Raw genomic sequence first — 15,132 nt, forward strand, 5'->3', positions numbered from 1 at the left:
CCTTGCTTTGGTGATTTCGTAATTAAACATGCTTAGGGACTGAATAGTTTAAAACTTGTTTGGCTTTCTCATGTTTGCTTGGCATCATGTCTGCAGTCTGGGGTTTCCTGGTCAGATGTGTTTTCTCACCACACTGCTCCCCAAGCTCTTCTCTGGAGAACAGAATTACATAGGAACGGGGTTCTGCAGCCAGAGGAACACTGGAAGCTTGCAGGATCTGGCCTCCTATGGGGCCGTCCAAGGGATGTCTCTGGGACCAGATGTCATCAGCACTAATGGTAGACTAGCAGAACATTTGGAACTGAGCTACAGCCCAGTCTCTGTCCTAGTAGGTGCCTACATTTGCGACCACATTTTTTTTTGTTTGCTAAGAAAACAAACAACTCCTTCCCCAATTTAGACAAAAACATGTTTAAAATTCTATCATTCTATCATTCTATCATTCTATCATTCTATCTAAAATTCTATCATTCTATCAGCCACTTCGACTATTTACATAAATGACTAATGGATTTAAAGGCCAGGCAGTTTAAAAAAAATTATTTTTAATGTTTTTATTTATTTTTGAGACAGAGAGAGACAGAGCATGAGCAGGGGAGGGGCAGAGAGAGAGGGAGACACAGAATCTGAAACAGGCTCCAGGCTCCGAGCTGTCAGCCCAGAGCCTGACGCGGGGCTCGAACTCACGGACTGTAAGATCATGACCTGAGCCGAAGTCGTAAGCCCAACCGACCGAGCCACCCAGGCGCCCCAAGGCCAGGCAGTTTTTAGAATCTCCTTTCCTTCTTGGATTTACCCCACGATTCCTGGCTTGACTGCAGTGAGTTTTCATGAAATTTGTTCTTTGTTGCTTTAGTGTGAACTCGTTGCAGGTATCACTCTCAGGCTCTGTTTTCCTCACTGCCTTTCCCTTCCAGCAGCCTCCATCTCTGGTTACTCACCCACATCTCATCCTTACTTGCCCCCACCCTGACTTCCAGGCCCCCAGCTCACTGTGGCTAGATACCCTGGGCCCCGACGTTTCTCACTGGGACCTCAGTCTTATGTTCTACTTTTTAAAAATAATTTTCAAGCTTATTTTACTTATTTTGAGAGAGGACAAGAGCATAGGAGGGGCTAAGAGAGAGAATCCCAAGCAGGCTCCGCAATGTCCGCGCAGAACCCCACGGGGGGCTCGAACTCACAAACCTCGAGACCATGACCTGAGCCAAAATGAGGAGTCGGACACTTAACCAATTGAGCTACTCAGGTGCCCCAGTCTCATATTCTAGAAGAAAAAGCCTGGGAACCTTGACTCCCCAGTTCACCAATAAGGGACCCCATCGCAACTTACACCCATGCTTTACTGTTTTTATGGCCCATTCATGAAAATGGCGTTCTTGGTGGAGGTCCCCATATCTCGCAGAGATCCAGCCACATTTCCGATCAGAAACCTACCCCAGCCTCACCGGCTCGGAGGCAGGGGACAGGCAAGAGGCCTTCAGGGACTCCAAGGTTAGCTGGGGCCTCCTGTCTTCTGTGCGGATCAGTGCACACGTTCATGACGTGGCCCTGTGTTCTCAAGCTGTATGGAAATCAGTTTTTTTGTAAAGCCAAATAATATTTTAGTTGCACTGGGGGAGAGCTGTCCCGCGGTGAGTCGTTTGCACGATGAAGAAGCCTCCTGCAATGCAGTTAACGTAATAAAAGCCTACCCTGGCATCTCAGAATTTCTTAAAACAGTGCACACACCACACATGCATATAAATACATTGATCGACACACAGATATATCAGACAGAGTCATGCTAGCAGCTATACAAGTAACCCCGACACGCCAGTGGCTTAAGGCTTGGGGAACAATCTGGCAATGTCCCTCCTGGGTGTCAGGCCTTCTCCTTTCCCTAGTGATTCAGAGACCCTGGCTTCTTCTATCTCATGGCTTTCCACCATTCCGGAGGCCTTGGAGGCCTCTGCACCCGGGCAGCAGAAGACAGTGGAGAAATTCCATCTGCTTCTCAGAGCCTTGGCCTGGATAAGACCCATGTCACCTCCTGCCATCTCCCATTGGTGACAACCGGACTCATGGCCACCATAGGTCGCAGCGGGCTGAGCCATGCAGCTTCTGGCCACAACTTGGCATGAAGAGGTTGACAAAAACGCCTTCTCTGCCTCCCCTTGAGTGCTTATTCAAGGGTTTAATAAGCAAATTTCCTCTTAGATGTCTAACACTTCCTACGTGGAAGTTTGAGTGACTGCTGGTATCTTTAGTATATGGAAAGTGAATTGAGGCCCTAGGGAAATTTATTTGCATTTTTGGCAGGTGTGGGAGGAGAAGCACAGATCCTAAGGGCTTCCTGTGCTTTGCAAAGTCTGCTTTTTTTCATCGTTACGATATTGATTTTAATTTGAAAAAAAAAAAAAAAGCAAGCAAGCGAGAGAGAAGTTAATTGCACAGAAGCAGCTTTGTGGTCTGTCACATAATGACACAAGACTCGGGGCTGTGGGGGACATGGGGCCTGTGTACCTCACCATCTGAATTCCTTTGGGCCTGGTTCTCGGGGTTCCAGAGGAATCATTAACCCTTTGCAGAACGGACCCCGGGCTCAAGCCTGCTTTGCACTGTTGATACTTCTCTGGATCATAGCCCTACCGAAACCTGGAAATAGTATTTGGGTTTTTTTTTTCCCCCTAAAACATAGATGTACCAAGTTCTTGTGAAACTATAAGTAATCCAGTAAGCAAAACACGGCCCCGATCTCATTTGTTCTGAGTGCGAACATCACATTAATAAGGGCTGGGAGGGATCCAGCCTTGTGCCTGGAGACACGAGGCCTTGGAAGGAAGAACCCAGAAGTGGAGTCACATAGACTTAGGTGTCTCCTAGTTCTGCCACCTGAGAGCATCTGACCTTGGGTGAGAATCGTAGTTTCCTAGGCCTCCGCTGCCTTATCTATGAAGTGGGGCAAAATCACACACTTTGCAGAGTTGCTGTGTCGGTTGGAGACGCGGGGTACCGAGGCTGCCCCGCGAGGGGAGGGTGGGAGGTGATTTCCGTGGAATGCCCTCCTCTCTCCGTGTTCCCTCCACCTCCTGGGGAAAGAGTCCCCCTCAGCCCCCTCCTCCCTGCTTTGACCATCGTGCAGGGCTGGCTCCAGTCCCAGTCCCAGATCAGATCTCGAACTAACCCGGTTTATTTGCCCTGAACCCCATGTTTGTTTCTCTTCAGGGTCTCACCGGCCCTACCCAAACACGTGCCCAATACTCCTCTCCTCTTTCCCCACCGGGCATCTCCTCCTGCCTCCTCTGTTCCCATTTCCTCCCGTCCTCACTGCTCAGGTGCCTGGACGGTACCTCTTCCCCTTCCCTCTTCTCTCTCCGTCCCCGATGGCCTCCTTTCTGCTTCCCCACCAGCCCCTGTTCCTGCCTCAGCACCTTCCATGGCTCCAGTCTGCCCTCCACTTCGAGGCCAGTTGCCTCTTCTTACAGCTTCCTGCCCTTGGAAGCCAGTGCACCCCGCCTGCCGCCCACCCAGCGAGAGATTTGCTGGCGGCTGTCCGGCTCTAAGTGCCCTGAGTCTGAAAGAAACCCTTCATCTGATGGCCAATGTCCTGCGGGCTAATCTCATCTTATTCCTCTAGCTCCTTCTCCTGCCCAGATGAAATCATTCCAGTTCAATCTGCTTCAACTAAACGTTAGCCAATCAAAGCTATGTATTGACATATAGATATATATTGATATATAAAGATATATATTGGTTATATTGGATGTTCATAAGAAGAATCCAGCTCTGTGTTCCCTACTGTAGTTTCCGAACTCACCCCCCTTCCCTTTCAGTCTTCCCTTCAGCCTAGAATATATCCTTCGCTTCCCACTCTCTTTTCTTTTTCTTTTTACCCGCTCCTTCCTTCGCAAAGTCTCTCACCCGCGGGTGTCGGTGTGACAATGGGGGGTGGGGGGGGGTGGGGGGGTGCGTGCTGGAGGGCAGTAGTGTGCATAGAGAAGACTGGGTCCCAATGAATGGGTTTTAAAGGGATGTTGCAAATAGTATTATTTTTTTATTGAAGTACATCAAACAGTGTTGTATTAGTCTCAGGTGCAAAATATAGTCATTCGACTATACTATACATTACTCAGTGCTCATCACAAGTGCTCTCCTTGGGGCGCCTGGGTGGCGCAGTCGGTTAAGCGTCCGACTTCAGCCAGGTCACGATCTTGCGGTCCCTGGGTTCAAGCCCCGCGTCGGGCTCTGGGCTGATGGCTCGGAGCCTGGAGCCTGTTTCCGATTCTGTGTCTCCCTCTCTCTCTGCCCCTCCCCCGTTCATGCTCTGTCTCTCTCTGTCCCAAAAATAAATAAACGTTGAAAAAAAAAATTAAAAAAAAAAAAACAAGTGCTCTCCTTAATCCCCATCACCTATTTCCCCCGTCCCCCACTTCCCCTCTGGCAACTGCCAGTTTGCTCTCTGTGTTTAGGAGTCCATTTTTTTTCACTTGCCTCCTTTGTTTGTTTTGTTTATTCAATGATACATAGGAGGGAAATCATATGGGACATGTCTTTCTGTGTCTGACTTAATTCCTTTAGCATTATACTTTCTAGCTTCACCCATGTTGTTGCCAATGGCAAGATTTCGTTCCTTTTTATAGCTGAGTAATATTCCATTGTGTGTGAGTGTGTGTGTGTGTGTGTGTGTGTGTGTGTATACCACATCTTCTTTACCCATTCATCTATTGATGGACACTTGGGTTGCTTTTGTATCTTGGCCATTGTAAATATCGCTTCAATAAACATAGGGTTGCATATTACTGAATTAGTGCCTTCAGTTTCTTTGGGTAAATAGTAATGGAAATACTATATCATATGACATTTCTATTTTTAACTTTTTGAGGAAACTCCATACTGTTTTCCACTGTGGCTGCACCAATTTGCAAATCCACCAGCAGTGCATGAGGGTTCCTTTTTCTACACGATGTCAGAAAAATGTTAGAATTATTAAACTTTCAAAAACTTAGTTTCCTTAAGCTTTAGAGATCAACTTATAAGTTTATCATTTTACTTACTAGTCCTATTAATTATACCTCCCAAATATTTTAAATAGCCTTAAGCATCTAATATATTTCGTTGTCTTCTTAAGCACTCCCGATGTCTGTGACAAGCAGAACTTTCCAGGCATTTAAAACATTTTGTAACTCCACTGAATTAAACTTACAACGCATATTTGGCTTATGTACAACCTTAGACAAACCGTGTTATACTTTTCAACTTATATCCAGATTCTAAACTCAAACACTTGGTTATATGTTTTATTTATTTATTTATTTATTTATTTATTTATTTATTTATTTTTAACGTTTATTTATTTTTGAGACAGAGAGAGACAGAGCATGAACAGGAAGGGTCAGAGAGAGAGGGAGTCACAGAATCTGAAGCAGGCTCCGGGCTCCGAGCTGTCAGCACAGAGCCCGACACGGGGCTCGAACTCACGGACCGCGAGATGATGACCTGAGCCGAAGTCGGACGCCCAACCGACTGAGCCACCCGGGTGCCCCGTTGATTATATGTTTTATAACCAACAGGTTAATCTCTTGGATTTGTCAAAAAAATTCTGAAATATTATAAACCCTTTATTTTTTTTATTTTTTTTTTTTAAATTTTTTTTTTTTCAACGTTTATTTATTTTTGGGACAGAGAGAGACAGAGCATGAACGGGGGAGGGGCAGAGAGAGAGGGAGACACAGAATCGGAAACAGGCTCCAGGCTCTGAGCCATCAGCCCAGAGCCCGACGCGGGGCTCGAACTCACGGACCGCGAGATCGTGACCTGGCTGAAGTCGGACGCTCAACCGACTGCGCCACCCAGGCGCCCCTATTATAAACCCTTTAAAGGTGAGACTTGCCAAGAGATTGGTCCCTCTGACCATGGCCCTTCCATCGAAGGTGCGGTCACCCAACTCTGGGTCCTTTTGAACCTGCCACTGCCTGAATTTGCATTTCTGGTTGTCTTCTTCACCCCCGTTCATTCTGGCATTGGCAACCCTCCACTGCCCTCCAATCAGGCCTTCACTTCCTCCTATCAACCATCAGAACCTCTTTCACCTTCATAGGTGCTTTCTGTGGAAGGGATTCTCTTTTCTTGCTGGATAAGCCCCAAACTCTCAGGGATGTTAAACTGACATACAGAAGGTTCTGCATCTGTCGCAGGCTCTGCCTCTGACATTGAAACCCTGCCCAGGACGGGCGCCTTGTCAGGACGGGGTCCCCCTCTTTTTCTGGGCCCGTTGAGGACCTGTTGTGTATGGTGTGGAATTGCCTGTCTGATCTCACATGTCTTTGAAACTGCAGTGGGTGCTGTATGATTCACATCCTCTCCTCCCGGTCCCCGTGGTCTCTAACATGTTCTATTGCTTGCAATACATAACTGTTGTCGTGCTGAATGCACTTACCCAGTGATGGAGGGCCAGATTGGGGCATGCTTAGCACAGGGTCAGACAGGCGACTGATAGCAGGGGCAGGATCCGCGTACCCACCCCCATCAGCTGTACCACATCTCACCTCTTTCCACTTCTAGTTTAGCTGCTAACATAAAACTAATGGGTCTGCTCTTACCCCCATATCCTCAAGGTGGCTTTTAACGGTAGAAACACTAATTCATATACCCTACATGAGAGAGACGCTGAGATCTTAAAATGTCATCACACTCTTGGTCCCTGGGGTTGCAACCATGGTCCTTCACTGCGGTTGTGGGAAAACGTTCACTTCTCTGTTCAGCGCAGCTTTGTGAAGTTGTAAAAACTGCACGAATGCCGTCATCTGGCGGGCTGGCTAGCTTAGGCTGCCAAAGAGGGGTGTGTATCAGATCTTATATTTGCGAGGCCTTTTTGGTAGCAAGACAGAGCAAACTCAGAAAGACGGAGGTCCCACAGGAAAGAGGAGAATTTTGAGAAGATTCAGAAGTATCTTGTAGGATCAGAGAGAGGTTTGAACAGAGAGGCGTGGGAAGGGGTGGGACGCAGGTCTTGCCAGCCGGGTCCCTGCCGGTCAGAGCGAGCGGCAGGAACACAGCAGATGGAATCACAGCCCTGTGGATGGTGATGGTGATGGGCTTGTCATTTTCTAGATTTGCAGACTTCCTCCAGGTACCCAATTTCTTCACCGCAGGCTGAGCTGGCCTTAGGGAACACGCGGGTAGAACAGGAGGTTTGGTTCTCATGGAAAGGATTTCTGCCTCTGGAGCACGTGGTATGCTGAGTCACAAAAACATTAGGAGGAAGAAATGGGAATTGACTGATACTTTGAGAGAGAAAGGGGCGTGCATGTGAGAACGAGCCTTCTTGGTCCTTGAGGAAAGAGACCCAGTCTGGGGGCTGGCTCCCTACACACCCCTTGCAGAAGTCCGTCAGATAGTACTGGAGATTTCTTCCTGAGGGCGTCCAGACTGGAGACAGGGCAGGCTTCTGATCTGCTCTGTCTGGATCCACGCGGCCTCCCACTCGAGGACGAGGCGGGTCCAAGTTCCCCTGTGGTGATCAACCAGCAGAGGAAGGTCTGATATGGAGGGACAGGCAGGAGTGAGGCTGAAGTCACAGGAGCCTCTTCCCGCTGCCGCCAGCCATGGGGTCGCCCCAGACAAGCCGCGCTTTGCTTGTTCACCCGTGAACTGGGTGGTTGGACTACACAGACCCTCCAGTTTTCCAACAGGATTGGGATTTGACGATTGCAAATTAACGATGGGATTGGAACGCTGTTCTAAGCGAATGACTACCACCTCTCCAAGTAGTTCCAGGGAAATATGTTTTCACATCATATTTTTTTTTTACAGAGTTCTGGATTTCAGTTGACCTACCTGGAGATGCCACGTTTAGAAACTGGTGAGTACATTTGAGTATCCCAAGTCCGGGGAAGGGTCTGGCCGGATGGTGTTCAGAGGCTGAAGTGGAAGAACCTGAAAGACTCTCCTCCATCTGGAGCCAGGGCTGAGCCACGTGTCCCTGCCACCGACTCCACCAAAGCAGCCCCAACAGATGGAATCGGGATTGAGTTCGGTGATGATTATGGAGCCTGCTTAAGGGTCTGATGATCTTTGAAGTCTCGGCACGTGACCTGATTTTTCTTTTTATCCTTTTTTGTTAAATGTTTATTTATTTTAAGAGAGAGAGTGTGAACGGGAGAGGGGCAGAGAGAGACGGAGAGAGAGAATCCCAAGGAGGTTCCATGCTATCAGCACAGAGCCCGATGTGGGGCTCGAACCCACGAACGGTGAGATCATGACCTGAGCCGAAATCAAAACTTGATCGCTTAACCGACTGCGCCACCGAGGCACCCCTCTCTTTATCTTTTCATAATTAAAAATTTTTTAATCTTGGTGAAATATACATAACATAAAATTTACCATCGAACCAGTTTTATTTTATTTATTTATTTAAAAAAATGTTTATTTACTTTTGAGAGAGACAGAGACAGAGCGTGAGCGGGGCAGGGGCAGAGAGAAAGGGAGACAGAATCCGGAGCAGGCTCCAGGCTCTGAGCAAGCTGTTAGCACAGAGCCTGATGCGGGGCTCGAACTCACAAACCGTGAGATCATGACCTGAAGTGACAATGGACGCTTAACCAACTGAGCCACCCAGATGTCCCCCATCGAACCAGTTTTAAATGCACAGCTCAGTAGTGTTAAATACATTCATGATGTGGTGCAACCATCACCCCCATCCATGTCTAGAACTTCGCCCGTCATCCCAAACTGAACCCAGTAAATAATAATCCCCCAGTTCCTTCTCCCCCAGCCCCTGGCAACCACCTTCCATTCCACTTTTCTGTCTCTATGAATTTGCCAGATATTTCAGATAAGTGGAATTATATGATATTTGTCCTTAGGGCCTGGCTTATTTCGCTGAGCATAATGTCCTCAAGGTTTATCCATGTTGTAGTAGGCGTCAGAATTTTGTTTCCTCTTTAAGATTGAATGATATTCCATGGTAGGCATGTTCTACATTTTGTTTATCCATTCACCCATCATGGATTGCTTCTATCGCTTGGTTCTTGTTAATAATGCTGTTATGAACACAGGTGTACAAATATCTCTTTGAGACCTTGTTTTCAATTCTTCTGGATAAATACCCAGACGTGGAATGACTGGATCATAGAGTGATTTTTTTTTTTCTTTTAACTTTTTTTTTCCTTGCGAGAGAGAGAGAAAGAGAGGAGGCACAATCAGGGAAAGGGCAGAGAGGGAGGGAGAGAGAGAACCCCAAGCAGGCTCTGCACTGTCGGTGCAAGGGGCTCGATCCCACCCACTGTGAGATCATGACCTGAGCCGAAATCAAGAGTCGGAGGCTTCACCAACTGAGCCACCCAGGCACCCCACGGTGATTCTATTTTTGATTATTTGAGGAGCTGCTATATCGTTTCCCATAGAAGCTGTACCAATCTACTTTCTTGCTAACAGTGCACAAGAGCTCCATTTCTCCCCAACCTCCCCAACACTTGCTATTTTCTTGTGTGCATGCATGTGTGTGTGTGTGTGTGTGTGTGTGCGCGTGTGTGATTTTTCTTTTTGTGACCACATTTTTTTTCTGGCTGGTTCTCACACAGGCTTTCCTTGCCTCTCTCTAGCTTTGGGGACTGGCTGTTTTCCCAGGCGCAGTACCTTGGCCTGGGGAAGCCGTGAGAACTCAGTGCCTTTTGAAGGAGAGTTTGGTTTCTGCAGTCAAAGAATCTTCATGCATGGGGAGCGTGGGAAGTCTTCCTGTTGCTAAGGAATGAAGTTGTCATGTAAACGGACCAATAGACCTGAGGAAAGGGACGGTCCTTCCAGGCTGGCGGGTCCTGTCTGCTGATGGATCCAGAGCAGTGGGGTTGGAAATGGACCATAAGAGCTGCTTATTGCCAGGAACTGAGCAGCCTGTGTGACTAAGGAATTCCTTTTGTATTCCTTTTGTCCTGCGTGCTAGTGAGGGGGTTGATAGAGAGATGTTGGTGTCTGTCTCTCCCGGGCAAGCCCGGCCCTCTCAGAACATTTTGTCTTCCGGGGTACCTGGGTGGCTTAGTCGGTTAAGCCTCGGACTTCGGTTCAGGTCATGATCTCACAGCCCGTGAGTTTGAGCCCCGCGTGGGGCTCCGTGCTGACAGCTCGGAGCCTGGAGCCTGCTTCAGATTCTGTGTCTCCCTCTCTCTCTGCCCCTCCCCTGCTTGCACTCTGCCTGTCTCTCTCAAAAATAAAGAAACGTTAAAAAAAAGGTTTTTTTGATAAATAAAAGAACTTATCATGTTCTGCCAGGAGGCTAATTTAAGAGATTATGCCTTGATGTTCACTTTTTCCTTGAGTAATGTTGTGAACTTCCTTTCTTTTCTGAGGACAGTAGTAGAAATCCAGTTATGTTTCCATGATATTGCTGCTTAGGATGAAATTCTTTCTAAGAAATAGAAGATGTCTCTGAGCAAAGGATGAGAGCCTTGTTCTGTAGTGTTCTAGAGTGCTACAAACACTGTCGTGAGGGGTGGGGGGACGCAGGCATGGAGGGAAGGAAGGAATCAAACCACTGCCAAAATAAATACCAGAGAAAGCCCCCAGGCTCCTTGATGTGTAGAATTTCCTCTGAACTCTCTGCAAGACCCCAGGGACAGCCATTCATCACTTAATGCATTGAAGCAAATCATATAAAAAGGCTGGACAGATTTTTCTTTGAATTTAAAGTGGATTTAGAATGTAGAATAAGAAATATTGCCCTTGCCGTGTAAATAACTTTTGAGGGAGTCGTGTCCCCGCTGTATGGGAGTGCTGTAGATCCTGACCATAAGCGTTTAGTGTGTCCCTTCCTGCCCTTCCTAGGGTGAGGGCGTGGGGGGTCTGGCATGGAGCCCCCTACCCAGCCACCCTCTTTGCCATTTACCCTTTTTCTTGCCCACCCTCTCTCTTACCCATGGCCACCCCCACCAGCCAACATGCTTTTCATCTCTGTTTTGCAAAATCCTTTTTCCTTGACCCCTCTAATATCAAAGTAGGATTTGGCAGTCACATGTTGGTGCGACGCTTTTAAGTGGACTCGCTTCAGATTAAAGCGTGTGATGAGTTTTATAGTTTGCTTTAGGCTACCATTTAAATGACTTGGATAATGAAATGGACAACCGGGTGGACTAAAATAAGTCTCATCTGAGTTGGACAGCAAAGAACCATCCCTCCTTGCCTCTCAAACAGCCGCCATCATGGTTTCCGAGACCCTTGAAGCTGATTCTGAAATCAGTTCTCACTTCTGCATCAGTTCATAAGTTATTGGGGGAACTAGTGGGTTTTTGCTTATGCTAAGAGTCTGTTCATTTGACCGGTAACTTCTTGCCCTCACACATCATATTCACGTGTACTTCAGTTGAGCAAAGTAATAAATAAAACATTTGTTGAATTTTAGATCCAAAGAGACATGTTAGGAGGATTAAATACTCTTTGACCTTCATAAGGTCTCCCTATGAGGAATTTGTCTTCAGTAAATCACAGAACAGGGTCTACTGGCCAGCCCGGTCAAATTACCTCCAATCATGGTCGGCTGATTTGATGCAGTTTGTTATTTTCCCCTTGTCTTTACCTGTGTGTTTTGCTCAATATTTATTGAGGCTCAGGGCACTGTAGAACAGCTCAGCCAGAAACCGTGCCTGTTATTCATTTGTTCACTCATTCTATTGAGCACCTGCTCTGTGCCAGACTCTATGCCAAAACTTCTATCCAGGAGCAATATTTCAGTGAAGTTGGTATGGGCTAAGACATACAATAGAAGACTTAGGGAATAGACATGAAGTTGCATATTAATCCAAGATAATCAGAGGATGTAATAATTAGCTAAAACGGGCTAAAACAATAAGCACTTACTCTCACAGTTTGTGGGTCAAGAACATAGACCTGGCTTAGCTGGACATCTTCGGCTCAACACCTCTGATATGGGTGCCGTCAAGTTGTTGGTCAAGGCTGCGGTCTCATCTGATGGCTCACCTGGGGCTGGTAGTATCTGCTTCTAATTTTACTCGTGTTGTTGTTGGCAGGCCTTGTTCCTTCATCGCCTGGGCCTCTCTATAGGACTGTCTTATCATGTAGAAGCTAGTGTGAGAGCACAAAAAAACCAGAAGCTCAGTGTTTTTATACCTTGATCTCAGAAGTGACATTCCATCACTTCTGCCATAGTCTTTGTTAGAAGAGAGTCAGGAAGTCCAGCTCAGACTCAAGGAGATGAATTATACAGAGGTATGAATACCAGGAGGTGGCTTCTGGCCTTAATATATCATATTAATGTGTAGTTTAGTCGGACATGTTAATAAATAAAACTTTTGTTTACTTCTAGACCCAAAGATAAATGTTGGGATTTATTAAGTAGTATTCTAACTTCATATTACAAATAGTATTCTCCCAGGAGGTATGAGAGGCCATCATCAAATGGGGGATATCTGAGAGGCTATCGACTACAGAAGGTGTGTTAGTTAGGAATTGGATTTGGCTGCTCAGTGGCTTAAACACATAAGCATTTATCTTTCTAACATAATGAGAAATTTCGAGGCAGATAATTACTGGCCTTTGCTCAGAGGCTAAGGGCTTTGTGTCTCTTCCAGCTTTTTTGCTCATGGCCTCAAGGTCACTGCTAGAACTCCTGCCTTCATGTCTGCATTCCAAATGGCAGGAGGGTAGGTGAGGAACGGGGGGAGGAAGGCGAAAAGACTACCAGCCCAGTCTCTTCCTCCTTTGTTCTAGGAAGTGGCACTCAACAAGCTCCATTCACATTTCCATGGTTCTCCCTACCTGTTGTAGACCCTGGGGAATGGTAACCGTATGAACCATTTATCTCAAAGTGCCCACTGCCTCCAGCCTTTCCCCCAGCTCATGGCTACAGGGACCTGACTACTTTGCTACACCACCACGCCCCCCTCTCAATCTGATCTTGTGTCCATCAAGCCAATAAGCTGATCTTGTGCCCATCAGGCCAATCATGGCCTCTGTTAGCAGCTGCTCTTGTGTTCTATGAGTTTGTGTGACCAGGCAGGGGGATTCCAGTACTCTCCCCAGAGCCTGCCCACTCTCAAGCTGACAAGGAAGGAAGCATTAGACTTTTATCGTTATGAATGGGAGTACAGAAATCACGGTACAGACAGCTTGGGAAGCCTAATTCAAATATCAGAAACTAACTTGGGGAAGTTGACAGTGTGAAATGTACTTAAGAACAGGGTCATTCACGTGTCTGTTCGACAACGATCTGGCGAGTGTCTGGCGTGTGCATGTCACTGCCAGGGCCACCCCAGTGAATAAGAGAGGCAAGCATGTGGGCACCTTTGAGAGACCCAGTGCCACCCTGTTTTGCCAGGGACTTAAGTCAGAGTCCTGGAATCCCATCTGCCTCTCTTGCCTATTCCTTATGATAGTGAGTAGTTAGAAGCTGGGAGTCCTGGAGAAAGACGGTCCAGGTTCGAGTCCCTGCCTTGCCAGTCCTGTGTCCCCTCGGGTGAGCTGCTGAATGTCTCTGTTTCCTTGTTTATAAAGTACCTGCCTTATGAAGTTGTGGGAGGATTACGTGAGAAGATGCATACTGCTTAGCATAGGGCCAGGGGCACCGTAAAAGCTGTGCACATGTCAACCACATAGATGACAGTGCCGATAAAGATGATGGTGATGACAGGGACGACGACGGTGATGGTGACTGTTTCCACTTTAGAATTTGATTACACTTTCCTTACTCGTGAGGAAGTGCATGTCGGTTTATATCACACGTATTGTCTACTTTTCTTATTACAGAGAAAACACTTTTCCACTGCAGATGGACCCTTTTGCCTCCCCGTCTCCCAGGGTAGGAGAGATTCCAGAACAACTCTTGATTGGTCCAAAGGCCCCGACAATTCTGCAGACCAGCAGCACCTAACTTAGGAGAGCACATGTGGTCCAAAGAATTCTTTTGAAGTCGTTAACTGTCGTTGCAATTTCCCAGAAATAAACTGATATAAATTGCACGTAGGTCTGCCCACTGAAGGTACACTTAGCTCCTTTTTAAACATTTTTTTTAAAGTTTATTTTTGAGAGAGAGAGACAGAGTGCAAGCAGGGGAGGGGCAGAGAGAGAGGGAGACACAGAATCTGAATCAGACTCCAGGCTCTGAGCTGTCAGCACAGAGCCCGACATGGGGCTCAAACTCACAAACAGTGAGATCATGACCTGAGCCCAAGTCGGATGCTCAACCCATTGGGCCACCTTAGGGTGCATTTAACTCTTAACGTGACTTGTCCGTAGCATTAGTAGGATCAACCTGGCCCTGGATCCAAGGAATTAGGGGGAGGTAAAGGAATAAGAAATAGGGAAGAAGAAATTTGAAGAAGACAGGAATGCTGAAATAGGGAAGTTTACCCGTGATCACCTCTACCTCCAATGCTCAATGTGGTGTCCCCCTTCCCATCCCTCTGCCCTTCTTTTGCTGAAGCTGAGCTCACTTCACCAAGGAGAATAGGCCAGTGAAGGGACAGCAAGCCAAGAGGGCTGACCCATACCCAGCAAGAGGGCTAAGCATCTTTGGAGGCAATGGCTCCTTCACAAGAAAGTGCTTGTGAATACAAATTGAGTTGTAATTGTCAACGTTTAAAGGCGTTTGTAAAAAGAGTCATTATGCAGTGAACTATAGCAAATGCTTCAAAATGCGCCGAGCACATGCGAGGTGCTGGGGACACAGAAATGATCAAATAAGGCACAGCCTGTTCTCATGTTGCAGCATTTTTGTAGAAAAGATGTTTTGCTTTAGAAAAGCCAAATCAGACACCAGGGAGTCTGGCAGGGGATCCACGCCAGGGTCAATGTCTGGGGCTGTTCAGCTCGCTGTACCTGCTGTCTCCCCTCATCCAAGTCCAGAGCTCCCGTAACTCTCTGCGTTACAGGCAGGGATGCGGTTGCTGTGAATCGAGTGTGAATTAGGACAACTCCTTCTTCTTCTGGAAATTAAAACGAGTGGTCCTAAAATCTTACCTTGCAATCGCTGGCATAGTTTACTTATTTCTTCTTGTGTCTGGATTTTTCTCCCCCTGGGACTGCTCTGGCATGGGGTTGCATCCTTGGCTCAAAGCCAATGTGTGTGTCTGCAGGAAAGAAAGTATGGATTAGTAAGGCTGCTTTGCAGGCAAGAAACCAGCCCTGGAAGTGGGCAGCTGAACA

The 15,132-nt window shown here is 47.1% G+C and overlaps 1 long non-coding RNA gene across 1 annotated transcript; it reads right to left on the minus strand.

Moving 5' to 3' along the window:
- Positions 1-11,828: 11,828 nt before the first annotated feature.
- LOC123581136 lies at positions 11,829-15,132 on the minus strand. The gene is made up of 2 exons (XR_006703614.1): positions 14,947-15,132; positions 11,829-12,054 (listed from the first exon to the last, which is right to left on the minus strand). It is a non-coding gene; the product is annotated as an uncharacterized LOC123581136 (long non-coding RNA).

The sequence above is a fragment of the Leopardus geoffroyi genome, chromosome A3 (genome assembly GCF_018350155.1).
Source record: "Leopardus geoffroyi isolate Oge1 chromosome A3, O.geoffroyi_Oge1_pat1.0, whole genome shotgun sequence".
NCBI classification, from domain to species: domain Eukaryota; kingdom Metazoa; phylum Chordata; class Mammalia; order Carnivora; family Felidae; genus Leopardus; species Leopardus geoffroyi.